General features: G+C 37.9%; 1 protein-coding gene across 4 annotated transcripts in view; it reads left to right on the top strand.

The window, feature by feature from the left end:
• The window catches only part of KCNIP4 (potassium voltage-gated channel interacting protein 4), a 224,944-nt gene that overhangs the window by 100,636 nt on the left and 102,051 nt on the right, over positions 1-22,257 (top strand). The window contains exons 1-2 of one of the 4 annotated variants that reach the window (XM_060103703.1): positions 17,259-17,275; positions 17,610-17,629. The exons of the other annotated variants lie outside the window; for them this stretch is intronic. The gene's annotated coding sequence lies outside the window, so the exon portion shown is untranslated. Of the gene's footprint in view, positions 1-17,258; positions 17,276-17,609; positions 17,630-22,257 lie in introns of those variants that run through there. 4 annotated transcript variants of the gene reach the window in all.

Below are 22,257 nucleotides of genomic sequence, written 5' to 3' on the forward strand. Positions count from 1 at the left end.
CTTACGCCCTGACAAACCCATCATAAGTTGAAAATATTTTAAGTCTGAAATGCATTTAATACACCTGACCTACTGAACATTGTAGCTTAGACTAGTTTACCTCAAATGTGCTCAGAACACTTCCATTAGCCTACGGTTGGGCAAAATCATCTAACACAAAGCTTATTTTATAATAAAGTGTTGAATATCTCTTGTAATTTATTAAATACAGTACTGAAAGTGAAAAGCAGAATGGTTGTCTGGGTGCACAGTAGATGTAAGCATATCGGTTGTTTACCCTCGTGAGCAATGGCTAACTGGGAGATATGGGTTGCTGCCACTGCCCAGCATCATGAGAGAGGATCTACCAGATTGCATATCACCAGCCCAGGGAAAAGATCAAAATTAGAAGTACAGCTTCTACTGAATGCGTTTCACTTTTGCACCATTTGTAAAGTTGAAAAATGGTAAGTCAAGCCATTCAAAGTCCGGGACCATCCGTATACATATACATACACCTACACATGTGCATACACATACACAGGCAAACATATATATATATATAAAGGGATTTATTTTAAGGAATTGGCTCACATGACTGTGGGAGCTGCCATGTCCAAAATTCATAGGTCTAATAGGCTGGAAACTCAGGCAAAATTTGATACTGCAGTCTTGAATCAGAATTCTCTTTTCCAGAAAACTCACTTTTTGCTTAAAGCCTTTCAACTGATTGGATGAAGCCCACTCACATTATCCAGGGTAATCTCTTAAAGTCATCTGATTACAGATGGTAACCAGGTCTACAGAATACCTTCAGAGCAACAGATAGATTAGTATTTGATTAAAGAACTGGGTACTATAGCCTAGCCAAATTGATACATCAGACTAATCATCACCCCGTCATCCTCTTTTTCTCCAATTTTGTGGCATTCTTAAGCAGTAGAATATAGAGGATATGTAAAGGGCTACCCTCTATTTTGTAAAGATATCTTATACAATTTATAGTGAACATTTACAAGCATCCTATTTTTACCAACATTCTTTCATACACAATTTTTTTCTAGCATCAAACATGTTAAAATCAGATAGAAAAGGTAGTGTTCTTTGCCAGTGAGGTAACAAACATTAAGAAGCTAGGTGAGCTATTCCAGGTGTAGGGCTACAACCCATATCTTCACCTATTCTCCTTCTTTTCTGCCACATCATTTTGTAGGAACTGATGAACTCAATGAGTGATTAAAATATGTGAACACTCTAAAATTCCACTAGTCTCGACAACACAGATAGAGAAAATATGGAACGTACCTCAGACAACCCAGTATGTCCTGTCAAAAGTCCCAGAGTAGCATAGTAATTTATTTCAGTGGCACTGACCAAAGTTAATATATCATAATAATATTTTATTAATTCACTTATTCATTCAACATATATCTATTATATGTCAGTTCCTGTTCCTGTGCTGGGAGATAGGGAAGTAAATACAACAGCCTTTAAAAAGCTTTGTCCTACTAGAATCTTCTGTGGGGAAAGTGGGCAGGACAAAATTATTTTTATCAGTAATAATCCTATGGACCAAAAAATACATAGTTAAGATACCTTGCTTTGATTTTCTTCCTTCATTGCACACACACACACACTATCTCACAAACAAAACATAAAAGGCCATCAGCCTGGAAGGCCACAATTCAGAAAGATGCCAGAACCTCAATTCTACACGGTATTGAAGCTGTAGACATTTTTATTGCTACTATTTGTCAGTGAATGTTGCTTATTAGAGCCATTGCTTTTCCCCTTTCAAGTTGAAATAAAAATTGCCAATTTATCAGACACTTACCAAAAACAGAGTCATCTGTACAAAGCAGACAAGTAAAATGTAACTTTCAGATGGATCTCTCTGCTCACTTAGGGAAGAACAAAATCGTTGTGCCTTGCTAGCACTCTTCCTGAATCAGTATTGTAGAAAGCCACACCTCTAAATAAGTGTTTACAGAAGATGCAATGCAATTTTCAACTAAGTGTGAGGAAAAGGTAAGGACATTTCTTGAAAGGAAAAGAAAATAACAGAAGATACTAAAAAATTAGCAGACTGACCTAAAAGCTAATATTTTTATAAAAATGGGATTTCACAAAACTGGCTGCTCTTGAACCCACACTAGATGTTGCCTAAGATTTGTGGACCCCCCAAAGGTCCGCAGATATAAAACTCCCTCCCCCACTAGCCACCACTTTCCCTCTTATCCACCCATCGCAAGAAAACCCCAGCACGTCGAAGTAGATTACTTGAAAAGGAGACCACATTAATTCCATTGCTATATTAGAAACTTTTTTTTTTTTTTATTAGATCCCTAACCATGTTCCAGGCCCTAAGCAGTTGGGCACAGGACTGAAAAGCTGATGTGAAAACATGAAGCAGGAGGCAGGTGGTTGGAGACAGGACCCTAGCCCACCAGGAGAAAAAGCATGGGGACCAAACATCTCCATGTGGGACCACAGAGAGCCCTCCAGTGGGGTCTGGCTTGACTGGGTTAGTTCCAAGCTTGAATCACCTGCACAGGGGCTGCAGAAATATTCTCCACGAGATCCTATGCAGCTTCAAAGCTAGAGAGCTGAAATTTAGTTTAATAAGAGGCCAATACTCATTCTAAATTCCATTTTCTTTTTTCAGGAAGGCAGAAATGACAGGGTTTTTCATTCCTCTTGGCAGGAATGTGAGATTTATCAATATTATGCAAATAACAAAAGAAAAAAAAATCTTTTCTGTAGAGAAAAAGCAAACTTCTGCTGAGTTATAGAGCACTTGGATTCCCTAAACCAGAGAACCCAAGAGTTTGAAGGGAGCCTTCCCTCACATCTGGTTCCCTGAAAGACTTCCTCTCATTACTAGGGAGCAGGCCTGCTTCTTTAAGAAAATAACCATTTGGTTATTGCCAGCTTTACAGAGTAATCTTCCTCATGCTGAGCCCAAAGCAGCCTTCCTTTAACTTCCAACAATAGTGGTCCGTGTCCTGCCCTTCTGCTTCTTTTTCCCAGGGACAGGCTTCTGCCTCCTTCTGCTCTGGAGTTGAGAGTGTGAATGTTTTTTTTTTTTTTAATAAAAGTCACTCATGGCATTATTTCATTCTTTTTAATGGCTGAGTAATATTCCATTGTATATATGTACCTCATCTTCTTTATCCATTCATCTGTCGATGGACATTTAGGTTGCTTCCATATCTTATATACAAAATAGAAACAGACTCACAGACTTAGAGAATGTACTTTTGGTTACCAGGGGGAAGGGTGGAGGGAGGGATATATTGGGAGTTTGGAACTGACATGTACACATGGCTATATTTAAAATAGATAGCCAGCAAGCACCTACTGTATAGCCCAGGGAATTCTGCTCAATATTCTGTAATAACCTAAATGGGAAAAGAACCTGAAAAAGAATAGATACATGTATATGTATGACTGAATCACTTTGCTGTATGCCTGAAACTAACACAACAGTGTTAATCAACTATACTCCAATATAAAATAAAAAGTAAAAAAAAAATAGTTTTTAATAAATAAAGTCATTCATGTTCATGGCAGTAATTTGGAAAGTACAACACACAGCACATAACACACTCACACCACACAACACACAATCCTACTATGCTCCTGTACTTTGAAGTAACTACAAATAATAGGTAACATCATTTTTTCATCCGTGTGTGCATTAATGATCCCATCCATACCAAATATTTATCCATTTCTTACATTGCATACCTTCATAAGTATTAACCTTGTTATTAAAATGTAAATATCATTTTAATGGCAAACATAATATTCCATTGTATAGTTACAGTATGTTGTATTTGACCACATTCCCTGGCTTTTGAATATTTAGATTTTTTCCCTTTTTCTCTTTTTTCCCCATAATATAAATAGCACTGAAATAAATATCTCTGTGTATATAACTATGTATGTCTTTTAGATTATTTTCTCCCAGATTTGAAATTATTGGATGAAAGAATTAATTTAAGTGAATGCAAGCTTCCCCATATATATTAGAAAATTGTTTTTTGAGTTGGTATTTCAAATATTTAAACACATCACACATTATTACTTCTTGAGTGTTTTTAATATCCTCAATATCTGGAATCTGTATGTATTTTTTAGCCATTTATTAAATGCAGACTTGAAATATTAGTTCTGCTTCTTGTGCCTCAAATGAAAGCATTAAAAGAAGTAGCACATGACAAAGGTTTTCTGCATGAAAAACAATAGACATTATTACATTTTTTTGGAAATCAAATGTATCGCTCACTTTTAACAAGAGGTAAAAATAATAAACCCTGATCTTCTTGTTACAGCACACATCTTGACTTTGATGTTTGAGGAGACTGTCAGACAAATACAAAAGTCCAACTGCCTTGGAAAGATATTGGGGAACAACAAACAAGGCTTTAGGAAGGAGGTGACAGACGCTCGCAATGGCCTGCCGTGGGGCAGCCTGGCTATTTGTTGGTCAGAAGTGATAGATGTGATCTAGTAAGAGTTAATTTAGAACTTAGAATGTCTTCTCCCTGACTCAAATAACTCCCAACCAAGAGTGAGAAATGAATAAGAACTCAGGCTGGTGACACCTGGACCAAGAGTTAAGGATTAGCTGTTTAAGATTTTTGCCCCTGTCCCCTGAGCTGGCCAGTTGCCCACTGCTCTTTGAACACCCAAGCCAGGACGCAGACAAGACCATCCACCAGATGTGATGGCCTTATCACCATCATTTATTCATTGGCATCACTAGCTGCCCAGTTGCTGAAGTTAGATTCATCCATCGTTCCTCTGCTTTCTGCCTGCCCCCCACCATCTTACGGGTCACTAAACTCTGGTCAGTTTCTCCCTGAAATATCTATTAAATTAACTTCTCCTTTCTATCTCTTGTCCTAGGACTGTCAAGCAAATCCTCATTACCTCTTCCAAGAACTACTGAAAAAGGCAAATGGTGGCAGCCTCAGTTTAGTGTCATTCATACATTTGAATTCTTATTGTGCCTCCTACTAAACAAAATGCCTGCAATTATTTACCTAAATCCTCTGCATCCTAATTCTCTTATTTACTCATTCATCCCACAATATATTTGAGGGACTATATGTGGCAGGCACGATTCTAGGCACTGGCTTTATAGTGGGAAATAGGGTGTATCAGTTTACTGCCTTCATGGAGCTTATATGGGAAGAGAGATGATAAACCTGAAAACCAAGATAATCTCAGGAATTGATGAGTATTATGAAGGCAGTAAACCTATAGTAATATAATGGAAACTGAATACAGGTAGAGGAGATACTTTGCTTCATTGATGAGGTGACATTTGAGACCCTAAAACCAGAGAAGGCTGGTCATGAGAGGGTCTGGAGAGGTCCAAGGAAGAGGTAACAGCAACTGCAAAGGTTCTAAGGAGAAAAGTCACATAGTTTATTCATGGTACAGAAAAAGACCATTGTGATCATCAGAAAAATGGGTTTCTGTGGGGATTAAAAAGTTGATTCATGCAAAGAACTTAGTAAATGAAATGTCATGAGTATGCATATATGACAAGTATTAACTCAGTTGATACTCCCAACCACCTTCTGAGGCAGATGTACTATTTTCCCCATACAATGGCTGAGAAAACTGAGGCACAGAGAAGTGAAACAACTTTCCATATCGACAGAACTGAGACCCCAACTCCAGAGCCTGCTGTCTTCATCACTTTATCAGACTGAGCTCTGATATTGATTGAGGAAGCCCCTTTAGGCATATAATTGTAGCTCTTTTTCATTATATAAATCACAAATCTTAAAATTGTTAAGAAACAGGGGAAAGCATTAGGTCTGGCCCTCTGCCTCCAGAAAGCTAGGCCTTACCTCCCCATTTCACAGCTGAGACAACATGGTGTGAAAAGATTGTAATGATTTGTGCAGAATCACACAACTGAGAAGTTGGAATAAAACCCAAAAGCCCCTTAGTCCTGTGGTACAGATATACTTATTGAATAAGTGCATGAGACAGTCACATCAGTGGATGAAGCCTTAATGGAAAAATTCAAGGAGGGAGTGAAGGACAGTTTCATGGGATTGGCACATGGGAGGGTCCATTGGACCAGATACTGTCTAAGGATATGTTCATCATACTTTAAACATTGTAAGTAACATAGCCTATTTTTATAATAATAATAGCCTATTAGTATGATAATATAGCTTATTTTATATGTGAGGAAACTGAGATCTAGATAAGGAAACCAATTTGCTTAAAATCAGTGAGCTATTAAAAAAATCAGGAAGAGAAGCTTCACTCCTAGTCCAGTACTTTCCAACACTGAAATTCCGTGGTTTGGTATCAGTCAGGGTCCAGGCAGAAAACACAAAGCCCACTTAAATGGGGCAATGGAGGGGAGTTTAATGAAGGGACTATTTGCAAAGATGTGGGCAGGGTTTCTGGACCCAGTGAGACTGCTGAAGCACCCAGTGCTAGCAAGAGTGAGCATAATCATTTTTAGACCAATGGTTACTGGAAGATGAGAAAAGCCATAGCTATCGCTCTAACTATCAGAGAGGCTTTGCAAGAGGACTCTGGCCTTTGGAAGAGGAATGCAGCTAATATCAATCCAATCCCCAGCAAAGAGGGAGCCCAGTGGGAAGCCAGAGGACAGGGAGTTCAGATAATGTTATTCATATTCATATTCATATTCAGCCTCCCAGACCCACAGCAGAATGTAGAAGGATTGAAGGTGGCTCAACAGGCCACATGAAGATGTTTTCCAGATATTCCACATCTTGAAAGCCAGAGTTGGGGACCTACAAAATCAGTGGCAATTCTCACAGTGAGTCACATTGCTCTTTTGGTAAGAATTGTTCCCAATTTCATGACATCTTGGAACCTGACAACTGGCTTATAGGTGTATGTTGATATTGAGTAGATAATTGTAGAATTAATGAATCTAACTAGCTATTTCATGAAAAGCTTGAAAAACTAAAAATAGAACTACCATATGATCCACCAATTCCACTCCTGGGTGTATATCCGAAGTAAATTAAAACTCTAATTCGAAAAGATATATGCACCCCAGTGTTCATAGCAGCACTATTTACAATAACCAAGACACGGAAGCAAACTCAGTGTCCATTAACAGAGGAATGGATAAAGAAAATGTAATATATATGTGTGTAATATATAATGTAATATAATATATATGTAATACATATTGTAATATAATATATATGTATGTTATATAGATACATATATGTATATATAGGAATATTTTTCAGCCATCAAAAAAAGAATGAAATTTTGCCATCTGCAACACAAGGATGGACTTGGAGGATATTATGTTTAGTGAAATAAGTCAGACAGAGAAAGAAAAATACTATATGTTTTCACTTATATGTGGAATCTAAACATTAAAACAAATGAATAAATACAACAAAACAGAAGCAGACACAGATATAGAGAACAAACTAGGAGTTACCAGTGGGGAGAGGGGTAGGGCACGATAAGGGAAAGGGATTAAAAGATACAAGCTCTAGGTTTAAAATAAATAATATACAAAGATGTAATGTACAACACAGGGAATATAGCCAATATTTTATAATAACTTATATGGAATATAATCTATAAAAATATCAAATCACTCTATAGTACACCTGAAACTAAAATGATATTGTAGCTCAACTGTACTTCAGTTAAAAAAAAGAAAAGAAACCTCTAGCTACTGTACTCTACATGAGCACAGGTACTTTTTCTTTGAAAAATAAATGATGTCAAATCTGTAGTTGTATCTCCTCATTGGATAATTCCAACTCATTCACTTTATCTCTCTGTGCCCCAGTTACTTTTTTCTAAAGTAATCATTTCCCTGTTTATTCAAAGGACATTATGGTGATAAAAAGGTTACTAGGTAACAATCAGGAACTAATGCAAAAGATAAAATATTGAACACTTGACTATATGTGTATTTATATTCATGTTTTCATTTAAATTTACTTCATAATAACTTCTACCCAATACAATCTCAGTGCCCACATTCAATCGAAAGAATTGATTCACTAAATTAAATCTTCATCCAGGGGTTTTTGTTGTTGGTTTGAGCAGACATAGGAGGGCAAATGTGACAAGGTTATTGTGAGGCTTAAATGGGGCAATGGAGGGGAGTTTAATGAAGGGACTATTTGCCCCATTTAAGTGGGCTTTGTGTTTTCTGCCTGATAAGCCACCATCAGCTTTTGCCTTGTGTAATTGCAAAACATAAGTTCCTAACTTGACTTCAGATCTTTGGTAACAAATACAGCATAACATTTCAGTGTGTTTTGATTTTCCTGGTAGCGTATTGATCGTGGAAAGTTTTAGATGCCTTTTTTGGCAGAGAAACCATCAGCATTTGACTGTTGGAGAATTTGTTTTCAAAAAGTGACGAACTGACAACATTCTGCCAATTAAAAATACAATAGTAACCTCCAGGAAATTGGAAAAGAAGTTTAACCTTCTGACAATTAATCAATCTCATGCTAACTCCTTGGTGACTTTGCTAAAAACTCTGACCTGGGCATGTAGTGAGGAAAATCTTTGGAGGAACAGAAGCATAAGCTGTGAAGGTTTATAAACATAATTTGCAAGTAGAAAGCATAGTCCCTCAATTTCATCATATGTATGAGTTCCAAAAATGCTATTTTCAAATTCTCAGATGGTTTTATTTAGTTAACAAGCATCTAGCACTTACTCTGTAGTTGATACAGTTCAAAGAGTTTTGCACAGTTTAACTCATTATATCCTCAAATTACTCCTTTAAGATGGACACTTCACTATTTCAATTTTACAGACTAGGAAACTGAGGGATGAGAGGTTAATTAACTCACTTGAATCACATCATCAGTAAAGAGTGTGGCAGAAGAGAGAGGGGTTGACTCCAGAAATGGAGCTCCAGTGTCTTTGTACTTTACCAGATCTCTAGTTATGTTCATTGTTTTGGTCAGTTTTAGGGGAAAAAAAAACCCAAGACGGTCTTTTTTTCCAATTATCTACTCTACATAGGACACCCTCATGCAGCCCATATTGTCCAAAAAGATGTGGTAACCCCTTGAATGAGTTGTTTCCCCTCTCTGGACCTCAGTCTCACCATCTACAAATGAGAAGCACAGATTGTGTCTCAAGTCTCCTTCCATATCTTGCACTGTGGGAGCCAGTGAGATGACATTTCTTACTTCTACCTGTGACAAATGGTGGATGTCTCAAAGCTAGCATGGAATTTCCTCCTTTTGTGGCACTTCATTACCCATGAGAAACAGGAAGTGGGAAAAGTTAGAGACTCCATTAAACCCAGATTTAATATTCATTGACACCATCATTTACTTATAATAATTAGAATGTTTGTCCCTTCCTTTTGCATGGTCTTTTACAAGTCTTAGAATTCTTACTCTTGAGTGTCTCATTTCATCCTCACATTTCATTCACATTCTCCTGGGAGAATGAAAGATCCTAGGGGTTAAAGTTTCCATTTAACAAACTAAAAAATGGAGAGATTAAGTGGCTTGTCCAAAGTTACATAGGTATTTAGTGACAAATAGAAAGGTATGCATTCTTTTTTCTTTCATTTTTATTTTTATTATATTATATTATTTATTTATTTATTTTTGGCTGCATTGGGTCTTCGATGCTGTGTGTGGGCTTTCTCTAGTTGTGGCGAGTGGGGGTTACTCTTTGTTGCAGTGTGCGGGCTTCTCATTGCTGTGGCTTCTCTTGTTGCAGAGCACAGGCTCTAGGCGCACGAGCTTCAGTAGTTGTGACACACAGGCTCAGTAGTTGTGACTCGTGGGCTCTAGAGTACAGGCTCAGTAGTTGTGGCACAGGGACTTAGTTGCTCTGCAGATGTGGGATCTTCCCAGACCAGGGATCGAACCTGTGTCCCCTGCATTGGCAGGCAGATTCTTAACCTCTGTGCCACCAGGGATGTCCCTGTATTCTTTATTCTGGTTCATCATTGATCAACTGGGAGTCTTCATTAAATCATGAATGAGTCTTAGTACAGGAAAGCTGGAGGCAGGAGTCCCAGGGCAGCTGTTTCCTGTTTTCAGGTTTAGTAAATTTCATTATGATGTGGTAGACATTTATGGAGCACTAACTATTTGAAAAGTAATAGTGCCAGGAACAGGGGAACACTCTAAATCCCTGTCTGAAGGCTGACATTATATGGAAATAAACAAACATGTATAAAAATCATTCAGATGCAATGAATACAATTAAAATGCTGTGAGAGGCAATACTAGGGAGGTATTAGAGTCAAGAAGTTAAGAGTGATAACACTGGGACCAGCTTATTTGGTTAAAATCTTGGTTCAATGACTGACTTGCTATAGAAATCTTAAGAAGGTTGCTTACCCTTTCTGAGTTTCATATTCCCATCTTCAAGGTGGAGGTAATAATAGTAAATATTACACATTTGATCAAAAGATTAAATGAGCACATGAAGTGTTTACAACAGTGACTGGCTAGTTAAGTGGTCAAAATAAATGCTGGCTGCTAATACTGTTACTCTCCCACTACTTGTGATGATCATGATGGTTACAACCACAGAGATGAGACTGAATCTCCCCCAAGTGCATTTCACAAAGAGGTAATATTTCAGCAGGGCTCTTGGGAGAAGAACTATTTCACTGGAGGGAGAAAAAGCAAGGGGAAAATTCTAGTATTGAAAAGATCAAGGGTAAGATAGTCAGAGGAATGAGAAACAGGGAAGAGAGGCAGCCAGAAAAGGTGAGCTGGGACCAGAGTTTGAAGTTCCTTATAGCCAACACAAGGCTGGACTTCAATCTGCAGTAAAGGGAGGAAATGTTGAGTCAGCCAAGTTTTTTATTTATTTATATTTAAATTTCAGCTTGATTGAGTTATAATTGAACATCTAAAATTGCAAGATATTTAAAGTGTACATCGTAGTGATTTGATATTCATATATGTTGTGAGAGGAGTCCCCCCATTTAATTAATCAGCACATCCATCACCTTACACATTTATCTTCTTTTTGGTGAGAATAGGTTTTACTTTCTCAGAAAATTTCAATTATACAATACAGTGTTATCAACCATAATCAACATGTTTTACATTAGATCCTCAGACCTTATTCATCTTAGAGCTGAAAGTTTGTACCTTTTTACCAACCTCTCCCTATTTCCCCCACCCCCAGACCCTGGCAACCACCTTTCTCCTGTTTCTATGAGTTTGACTTTTTCAAATATTCCATATATTAGTTGTACCACGCAGTGTTTTTCTCTGTCTGGCTCATTTCACTCAGTATAATGCCCTCAAAGTCCATCCATATTGTCACAAATGGCAGGATTTCCTTTTTTCTTATGGCCGAAGAATATTTCATTGAGTATATATACACCGCATCTTCTTTATCCATTCATCCATTGATGGACCCTTAAGCTGTTTCCATGTGTTGGCTATTGTGAATAGTGCTGCATTGAACATGGGAGTGCTAATAGCTCTTTAAGATCCTGTTTTCATTTCCTTTGGATATACACCCAGAAGTGGGATTGCTAGATCATGATGGGGCATGATTCTTTGCCTGGAAAAGGTTGTAAGATGGTTAAAGCCAGCCCATAGTCAGAGGAGCTGGACACAAATCCAACTTTAGAAGGGTTGCTGGTGAACTTGAAATCAGAGAAAAGAGTAGCAAAGGATCAAAAGAAACATTTGAAGACAAGACAGAGACAAGTTCTCAAAACTGTCACCAAGAGCTAGTTGGGTATTAGTTTCTGAATCAAGGAGCCAACCAAACCTTGGAGTGAGAAAATGACACAAAAATAAATCAGAAAACAGGTAAATTGTTGAGGGAAGAGAAAAAAGAAAACAGGAAGATCAGTTGGGAAACTGCTTAAAAATCGTATGCAAGAAATAATATAAACAGCTAACTCTTACTGGGCACAGCACTATTCTAAGCCTGAACAAGTATTGTAAGTATGTCCTACAAACCTATGAGGAAAGCACAATTATAATCCCCACTTAGACAAGAGAACTAAACAAAAAAATTAAATCACTAACCCAAGATCTCACAATTACCAAGTGTCAAAGCAAGGATTTGACCTTGGACAGAGTGATGCCAGAGCTTAAGTGATGCTAGACCTACAGGAGAGGAAAAAGGCCTACATATAAAGTAACAGTGGTAGGAGGGAAAGGATGGATTTGAAACACATGGTGAAAGTGTAACTGGAAATACTGGGAAACAATTGATGGTATTAAGTGAAAAATAGCAAAAGGAAAACACAATTCTGCCAAAAGAATAATGGTGACAGTAAGCAAGATAAGAAAGAGAGAAAGTCATGAAAGTGGGTTAAGAAAAGATGATGATAGGTTTATTTCAGACATATTGGCTTAAAGTGTCTGAAGAACGCAAGCCATGCTTGAATAAAGCTTTATTGTTGCTTGATGTATTTTTGTCAAGTTACCTATATGATGAAATATTTTGCTTCCCACTTGATTTTTCCACTATTTTCCTTACTGTTAATTTGGAACAGAAGAGATAGAGTGATGACTACTTATAAGAAGCTACATAAAAGTTTAGATAAACAAAAATCTCTTTTTGTCTTTTTTAATGAATGATTTCATGATCCGTCCGTCCCTCATGCAGTTTCTAATAGGAGTCATAAATACCTATTTTCCATTTGCATTGACCTAGAAGTAATATTTGGGCTAAACATGAGTCCAGGCAATGTTGGCTTCTGCTGGTTTCCTTTAAGACACTAAATGGGAGCCTAACACTTCAAGCGTACTCAATTTTACACTCCACCAGGTCTATAAAATATAGACCATTGTTATGTTATCTGCTTAGATTGCAAGGTTAAAGCTTAACTTTCTTAGTTTCAAATTGCCTTCTTGCCAGGGGATATAGAACAGCAAGTGTGATGGGCAAAGTTTGTTTTACAGAAACACTGACCTCTCTTTGCTTGCAAGCTTTCAGAAAAACAAAAAACAAAAAACCAGAAAAACAAGTTCTGGAGATGTGCTGACAGGGGAAACCTTATTCACCTCTTTGCAAAACACTCTCATTTGAGACTTTGGGTAGAACAACAGTTCCAACTATTACCTTGTAGTGTTCTCTGAATATTATAAGCAGAAGGATTTAAGTTGACAATGCAGGCTTTGTTCAGAGAATAGAGAATTGTCCCAGATATTAGATCATAAGGTGTGTGGGAGGAAATGACAGGCAATAAACCTAGGTTATTGCCTCGAATTTCATTCCAAAAAAAATGGTCCTTATTCTAGTGTCAACACCAAACAGAAGAGTATAAAAGGTTCCAAAGGGAGCTGTGGTTTCCAGTGGATTCCATGAACAATAATTGGTCAGCGTTGAGTCTCTGCAAAAAGAAACAACTGAGTGCAATTTTTAGGGCAAGGGCTTTGACAACTGATGGAATTACCCTTTTTCAATTGCCTTGTACCTCGATTTAGCCATCTAAAATGGGCAAAATAATACTCACCCTGAAGGACTTTTAAATAATTAAATGATAATAATATTTTAAACACTACGTGCCAGGCTCTATTTTTACACGATTTTAACACATTATTTCATTTCAACCTCTTGACAGTTCTTTGTCGAGTCCTATTTTTATGCCCCTTTCATGGATGAAGAAACTGAGGCATAGACTGACTAAGCACCGTGCCCAAGGTCATACAGTTAACAAGAGTCAGAAAAGAGATTCACACTCAAGAAGTGTAGTATCAGAACCCTCACTCCTGAAGGTTCTAGAACAAAGCCTCACTAGGAAGTATGCAATAACTATTTGTAATCATAATTGTGGTCCTTTATTGATCAATACTATATCAATATATTGATCAGTTGATAGATTGATACAGTATATCAATATTGTATGTCAGTAAGTAATTGAAGCAATCTCTCAAAACAATTTTATGAAATTGAAACAAATTTTATCCTTAGTTAGAAATTTTCAAATGGAAGCTTGGAGAGGTCAAACACATTTTCCAGTGTCAGAATTGAGAAACAGACCCAGCAAAAACCAAAAATCTAGAGCTACTGAATAATTTCCTAGAATGAGGGGTTCCAGGCACCATTCTGCTTTATCATGTGAAGGGTGACACCAGATGTTTCTGTAATTAATACTAATACTAATACAAATAATAACAGTAACACTGTGATTGAGTGTTTACTATGTGCCGGGTACAAGTACCTTATTTAATCACTCTATGCTACAATACTGGGTACAATTTTATGCTCATTTCTATGGCATTGAACATATGGGAGCACTCAGGCATGGAATGTTTTACTAACTTATCCTAGTCACACAATAAATGTCCAGCTGACATTTGGACTACACAGTTTAACTTTCTCTGAACTAAGAAACTAGCTTAAACCTAGGAGAAGCATAACAAAACCTAGATCACTGCTCAGTTTTCCTAGTACTCTGTTTTAAACATGGCCATGATGGATAAATGTTTTGTGGCAGAATATTGCTGCCATCACTGATGTTAGCTTGAAAACATTTCCCTAATATATCACCCAAAATTTATTATCTCTAAACTTACGCAAATTGTTTTTAACTCCCAGGATAACGAATCCCATTTATATACCCTCTACCAAAGCAACATACAACACAGTAACATCTTATGAATCGGGCATTATATTTTGCATAAATAAAATTTCCAAATGTTTATTCCTTTACAGTAGATGTTATAAATGTAACATTTTAAATTAAGAATCTTTTAGAAACGTATCACCTGCATGCTACCTTCTGAAATGGCATAAAATGAAGACAGCTTTTTTCCTAACTATTAAAGATCAGAATTTGGTCCCTGATTCTTTTATTGTTATTATTATTTGCTGTAATATGCTCAAGCTCCTTTTCAACTTTATGTCCCTTCTTTTGTTCTCAGGTAATCAGCTGTCACTTCTACACTTTACAGTCAGTAAACTTGGGTTTAAGTCCTGACTCTATAGCTTCTTATTTATATGTCCTTCATGAGTTGCAACATTCCTTCCAACAGTGATTTTCCTCATCTATAAAAACAGGGCGATGTTACCTGTACACAGAGTAATCATGATGTTTAGCTATAGTAATGAAAGGGAAAATAACTTTGCTTACTACAAAGAGCCAGCCATCAGATGTCAGGTATTATTATGTGACTCAGGGGCTCCTTCTAGTTGGTGGTCCTCCTTCAGCATCCCCACCTGCTCCTGAGGTGGGGTCAGAAGCTTATTAAAATATGAATGCAGTGAGGATGAGGATGCTTATTGATTGTGACAGGACATTGCAACAGGCATTTGGCAAAGTGCTGCACTAGGAATCAAGGTCCAGTTCTGCCACTGATGTGCCCAATAGGTTTTGCTTTACAACCACTAAATTTAAGACTCTGTATTTAAATGTGCATTTATAAAGTTAAGGGGCTGGATTAAAGGCCACTTTCAATTCTAACTCTATCTTCTGCTTAAAGCCCTTTTGCTACTAACTTTCTGATTCTTGGTTGGGCGTGCATTTGTAGATAAGTAGGGCATCATCCTCCCTCCTTTGCTATGGGAGATAGAACAGCAGAATAGTCAATTATGTAAACCCTGGAACCAGTCTTTCCAGAGTTCATACCCTGGCTTTTCTTCTTTGTGACCATGGGCGAGTTATTTAATCTCTCTGTGCCAGTGTCTTCATCTATAGAGCAGAATATAGCAACCAGAGTATGCTGATGGGGAGTTTATGAGTTAATGTATGTAAATGTATTTGTTCTTGCATAGAACAAATGCCGTAAAAAGTGGTTTGCTATTATTATTAGATTTTTAGGACAAACAGGAGAAAGTCTACCAAGTTTCAAGGAAACTCTTGTTAGGACATTTTTAATTTAGTGAAATATTATGGGCTTTCTTCGTCTCTCTCCATGTTTCATTATGTTTAAAATTTTCTCTTTGATCATAGTCCGTATCAGTTGTTGACTTTCCTGACTAAAATATCCATTTTTCATTCTGCCTTTAAGTGAAAGTTCAATCACATTTCTTATTCCTTCTCCCCCAACCTCAGCATTTCTATTGTAGATTTTCTCTCTGTGTATAATGACTGGCAACATAATTTTTATTTCCTCCATTTACCAAAAAGCCAGTTAGACCCTACCACCTATGAAATAATAGCTCCTATCATAAGGGGCTATTCATGAATGGTTGCAGTAATAATATGGTTAACGCTAATAGGAAGTATTCCAATAAGGCGATTATATTTTAAAACCTCAGCTTATGTGAAGAGTTACTTATGTTTATAAATAAGGTAGAGACAGTCCATTCATAAGTGTTGTGAGAAATAGCTCCATCAATTTTCCTTTGAGCAGTTACATTTTATAAGTGATTGAATTCAATCACGAAATTGCAAAGCAGTTCAAGTTCTCCTGGAATGGAAACTGCAATGTCATTGCCAACAACCACCTCTAACAGAAGACATTCAAAATAGCTGGCCATTTTCAAAGTACTTTTCATTTTCCATTTGATATATGAATAATAAATAGGATAAAGTACGAATTATAAAGGGCTTTTGGGGGCCTAATGTACTTTCAGGTCCAGAGTTGAGGAAACACATGTCTGACTAACAAAAACTTGTGGGTACTCATTGTTCACAGTGTTCTGGGAAGTGCTAGGACTCCCGCAGTGCTTCGGATAGGTGTATGGCTTTCCGTTCATGGGCTGTGCGTGATCAGCTTGGAGTTAATCACTCATATACTCTTCTTGTGCACCCGAAAATAGCTCTTGACAGGAAGAGTCAAGAGGGCTCCCAGGGCTTCACATTCCTGAGATTAAGCATTTAAAGTTGGCAAAATGTAAAAATTTTCCTCAGGTTCTGGCTCAGGTTTGAACTCTCCACCCAGAGAAGTCAAATGATAAAACAAAAAGACAAGTTGGTGTCAGATCCGAGCTCCCCTACTATCAACTGTGTAGCTGTGTAAACTTGAGCAAATTCCTTAACTCTTGAAAAATCAGTTTCCTCAGCTGATTCTGATTCCAACCCCTTTGAGCATTGGGAAGGGTGGGACTAAGGAATGGAGTGCTCAAGGTATATGGCATCTTACCAATGCCTTTACAGGAGAAAGAAAGGAAAGAATTTACATAGATGTCATGAACAATAGCTTTGGAAATTTCTCCCAGGCAGTATCTTTGTCTCAATGTATCAGACTTGAATATTAAACAGGAAATAGCATCTCCTCCTTATTCTGGAAGTTCTTAGGAGTAGTTTCCAAAGCTATAGTCAAGAATCTTCCAGCATCTTTTAGTGGAAAGTCAAAATGTGGAGCAAAATTAGTCAAAGCCTCCTCCAAATCCTGTCACTGGACTAAACTTCTAAATATTTAATAATATGTGTCATTAGATGTAATCATCCTGTCTGTGATATTATTGCCATACATGTCAAGTCACTATGAAACCAATCTAATAAAGGGTAAACATTGGGAGTAAAGACTCAGAGGGTATTTTTATAAATGAGATAAAGCAATATAAGTCAAGCCAGCTGAATTTCTGCTAGACAAATCAATTTCAACTCAAATAGAATTTTAAAATTATAGTTTTTATGATTTTTTACAGTGAAAATGGATACATTTTTTGTTTGTTTGTTTGCGGTACGCAGGCCTCTCACCGTTGTGGCCTCTCCCGTTGTGGAGCACAGGCTCCAGACACACAGGCCCAGCGGCCATGGCTCACGGGCCCAGCCGCTCCGCGGCATGTGGGATCCTCCCGGACCGGGGCACGAACCCGTGTCCCCTGCATCGGCAGGTGGACTCTCAACCACTGCGCCACCAGGGAAGCCCATGGATACATTTTTTAAAGAAGAGTTATGCTGTACTGAGAAATGGACCTCCTGTAGATAGACCCACTATGATTGGGATGCTTCAAGTAGTAATTAATTGATTTCACATTTTTTTAATTGAGCATTTTTAGTCTGCCAAACCAGATGCTGTTGGGCTGGGCTATCCAGTAGTCTGGCAGGTCCCAGGTAGAAGAATGTGGCAACAGTCTTACAATGTTCCCTGCTACGATAAGGCAAGGGCTCATCTCTGAACCAGCTTCTTGGAAGGAGCGACATTATTCTTCATAAACAGTTTTACTTTAACATTACAATCCTTGTTTACAAATGTGTGTCTTAGGAAGGCAGGCCTCACACTCATATTTGTTTGTAAAGCAAGATGTTCTGGGGGATATGATTTGACATCGGATAGCGTCAAATTTGCATAATTATGAATTGGGCTGCAATAGGCTTCCACTGTATTTTAAGAGAAGTTGTGAGACATGAGAAAAAGAGGCCTATTATTAAAACTCATACTGTTGATCCCAGGGGATTTGAATTCCAATTTCTAGCCCAAATGTGTCATGGCCTGATGGGACTGTTAACTCAGACATAGGACATCCTTGGCCCTGAGAGACTGAAATCTAAGTAACAAAGAACAAAAAAAGACAGTCTGGGAAGCTCAAGGTTGTCTGGGTTTGGGAATTTGTCATCTGATTAAAAATAAATCTGTTAGAAGATATGAATACTGCATACTAGTTGTATGCAGTTTGCCTCAGGATGCAAAAGCAGCATTGGCATTAGCAATCCTATTCCAATAGCAAGATGCTTATGTAGTTGCACCTTGGTAGAAGGCTGGAGATGATTCAAGGGACCAGAGTGCCATCTGGTTCTGACTTTAATCCACTATGGAGAGCAGTATGGAGGTTCCCTTGTATATATGTACCACATCTTCTTTATCCATTCCTCTGTTGATAGACATTTAGGTTGCTTCCATGTCTTGGCTATTGTAAATAGTGCTGCAGTGAACATTGGGGTGCATGTATCTTTTCAGATTATGGTTTTCTCTGGATATATGCCCAGTAGTGGGATTGCTGTGTCATATGGTAGTTCTACTTTTAGTTTATTAAGGAACCTCCATACTGTTCTCCATAGTGGCTGTATGAATTTACATTCCCACCAACAGTTTAGGACAGTTGCCTTTTCTCCACACCCTCTCCAGCATTTATTGTTTGTGGACTTTTTATAATGGCCATTCTGACTGGTGTGAGGTGATACCTCATTGTAGTTTAGGAATCTAATTTTTTTAAAATGATACAAATGAATTTATTTACAAAACAGAAACAGACTTACAGATGTCTAAAACAAACTTATGGTTACCAAAGGGGAAACGTGGTGGGGAGGGATAAATCAGAAGCTTAGAATGAACATGCACACACTACTATATATAAGATAGATAACCAACAAGGACATACTGTATAGCACAGGGAACTCTACTCAGTATTCTATGATAACCTATAAGAGAAAAGAATCTAAAAAAGAATGAATATATGTATATGTATAACTAAATCATTTTGCTGTACACCTGAAACTAACACAACATTGTAAATCAACTATACTCCAGTAAAATTAAAATTTTTTTATTTTTATTTTATTTTATTTTATTGCGGTACACTGGCCTCTTACTGTTGTGGCCTCCGCAGGCTCTGGATGCGCAGGCTCAGCGGCCATGGTTCACGGGCCCAGCCACTCCACGGCATGTGGGATCTTCCTGGACCGGGGCACGAACCTGCGTCCCCTGCATCGGCAGGCAGACTCTCAACCACTGTGCCACCAGGGAAGCCCAAAATTAAAATTTTTAAAAATTAAAATAAAATAAAAAGTTGGACTTTAGGGTGCTAGAGACAGCTGTCTGCTTCATTACTAACTAGTCATCCGAACTTGAACAATTTACTTAGCCTCTCTCTCCAAGCCTCAGTCTTCTCATCTATAAAATAGGGATGATAGGGTGCTATAAAGATTAAATGATATGATTGGCTAAACTACCCAGTGCTCACTGGGCTCACTGTGAATAGCAAAACCTGCTTTTACTGGAGTTGTATGTCTTTTGAATATAGGTGCATATATTAGTCAGCTCGGGCTGCCATGACAAAATGTCACAGACGGGGTGGTTTAAACAATAGAAATTTATTTCTCACAGTTCTGGAGGCTGGAAGTCTAAAATCAAGATGCCAGCTGTGTTGGTTTCTCCTGAGGCCTCCCTCCTTGGTTTGCAGGTGGCTGCCTTCTCACTGTGTCCTCACATGGTCTTTCCTCTGTGCCTGTGTATCCCTGGTGTCTCTCTCTCTCTTCTTATAAAGACACCATTTGTATTACATTAGGGTCCCACCCTTATGACTTCATTGAACTTTAATTATCTTCTTAAAGGTCACATCTCCAAATCCAGTCATGTTAGAGGTTACGCCTTCAACATACAAATTTTAGGGGGGCATAATTCAACTCATAACAAGGCCAGAAGTCAGACTGCAATAGATTAAAAAGAGAACAGGAGGTAGGAAATGGACCCAGTGGATATAGTCAACTTTTCTGAGACATTTGACAGTGCAAGAGAGGAGAGAAAAATATTATTTTTATCATTGTTATTTCTGTCAGTATTGAGAGAGAGTTTGGCAAAGTAGAAAAAACATAAGGTTCGGCATCAAAGACTTGGGTATAAATTCTACCTCTGTCTTTTCTCCTGTGTGACACCTGGTCACTCATTTCTTCATCACTGTGAGACTCAGATTCTCCATATGTAAAAAAATGGATAATTCTACCTCATTGCGGAGTTATTGTGAGGATTAGAATTATATTAATAGAGCACCTAGCCCATCTCTTGGCATATAACAAACTTAATAAATCTGAAGCACTCTATTAAAAACCCCCAGAGTGCATGCTTTTAAGCGGTGGCTGAGTCACACTCTGAAGTTCCCAGTCCTATGAGATATCGTGCTGTGCTCTCCACAGAGCTTGCCTCCCAAATCAGCATCTTGATTGGGTTAGGTGATGTTGCTTTTATAACTTATCATATGCTGGTGATTGGGGATGATTTCAGGTGTGTTTTTAGAGCTTGTCAGCCTTCTAGAAATAGAAACAGCCCTTTGGCAGGTAGGAGTCATTAAGATGTAAGGTATCAGTCAGCTAGGAAAACAAGAGTCTGCAGGCAGACTCTTCAAGTGTGGTGCTTTGAATATTGCACACGATGCTCATCCTATCACACATGTTTAACTCAATTACACTGACCCTTTGGCCCCGGTTCTTTTGCCTCAGTCTCAACATCAGCAAGTCTGAGCCAGCTGGAGGAAGAAACCTTGTTGGTTGTGTGGTTTTGACTGCTCTGTCGTTACAAAGGCTGAGAAGTTAATGTGCTATTTTGTTTCTTTCCAGTGGAAAGGTCATTAGGTTTAGAGGAGGTTATGCTATGATTGAAAGATTGCTCAGGAAATCTGATTAAAATTTCCTCTACTTTGGCCCATGCTGTGTTTCTCAGAACAATGCATAGAGAATACTGTGATTCCAAAGAAAGCATTCAAGGTCCACCAACTGTCCACAAACCCCAGTTTGAGAAATAATTTTCTAGAGGGCAGCTAAGGTTCAAGGGGCTCCAAGGGGATTGAGACTTCAGTGGCAACATCATTTGTTAATTGATTCACTTATTCATCCATCCCCCAAATAATTTTTGAGGAACTCTGGGGTATTAGACTCTATGTTAGGTCCAGAGGATATACAGATCTGTTAAGACATTGCTCCTGTCCTCATGGCACTCACAATGAAGAAGACAGACATGAACAGATCATAAATGTAATTAGTGTTTTACATGCTATATGAGAGGTAGGTAAGACGTTAGAGCTCTGACCAGGGACCCATCAGTTCTGCATGATGGAATAATTGGAAAGGCTTCAGAAAGAAGGCAGTAATATTTAAATGGGATTATAAAAGATATATGTATTTCAATTGGAGGAAAAAGGAAAGAGGAATATTTTAAGTTGAGGAAATTATACTGTAAATGATTCAAAAGATGCTTTCATCAGGACATTTTCAAGAAAGCAGAGTCTTTCCATCTGTTATTGTCTATTTATGTTAGGCCTATTCTGTGGCATGTATTTCTGCATTGACAATTGCAATAACTTCAACACAGTCCAATGAACTGGATCAACAGAAATCTTATGGAGGACCATCTTCCTACATCCTCTCAAGCTCAGGACCCAGAGTAGAATCAACCCATCCAATCTAAAGAACAAAAAAGAAAATTGAAAAAACCCCATTTTAGCTTTTTAAATTTTCCCCATAAAACCCAGCCTGAGGTCAGTTTGTTAATGCCTAGCTGCCTTTTCTCGGCTACTTTTAGCCCTGTGCAAATTCTTTAGGTACACACTGCACTTAGTTCCTCATCAATTTTATCCTTGTCAGCTCAGACTTTATTCATGGCCTGCCCATCTTTTCATAGCCTTTTATTATTCTTATCCCCCATCACTATTCTGCAGCTT

This window comes from Mesoplodon densirostris, chromosome 1 (genome assembly GCF_025265405.1).
Source record: "Mesoplodon densirostris isolate mMesDen1 chromosome 1, mMesDen1 primary haplotype, whole genome shotgun sequence".
NCBI lineage: Eukaryota > Metazoa > Chordata > Mammalia > Artiodactyla > Ziphiidae > Mesoplodon > Mesoplodon densirostris.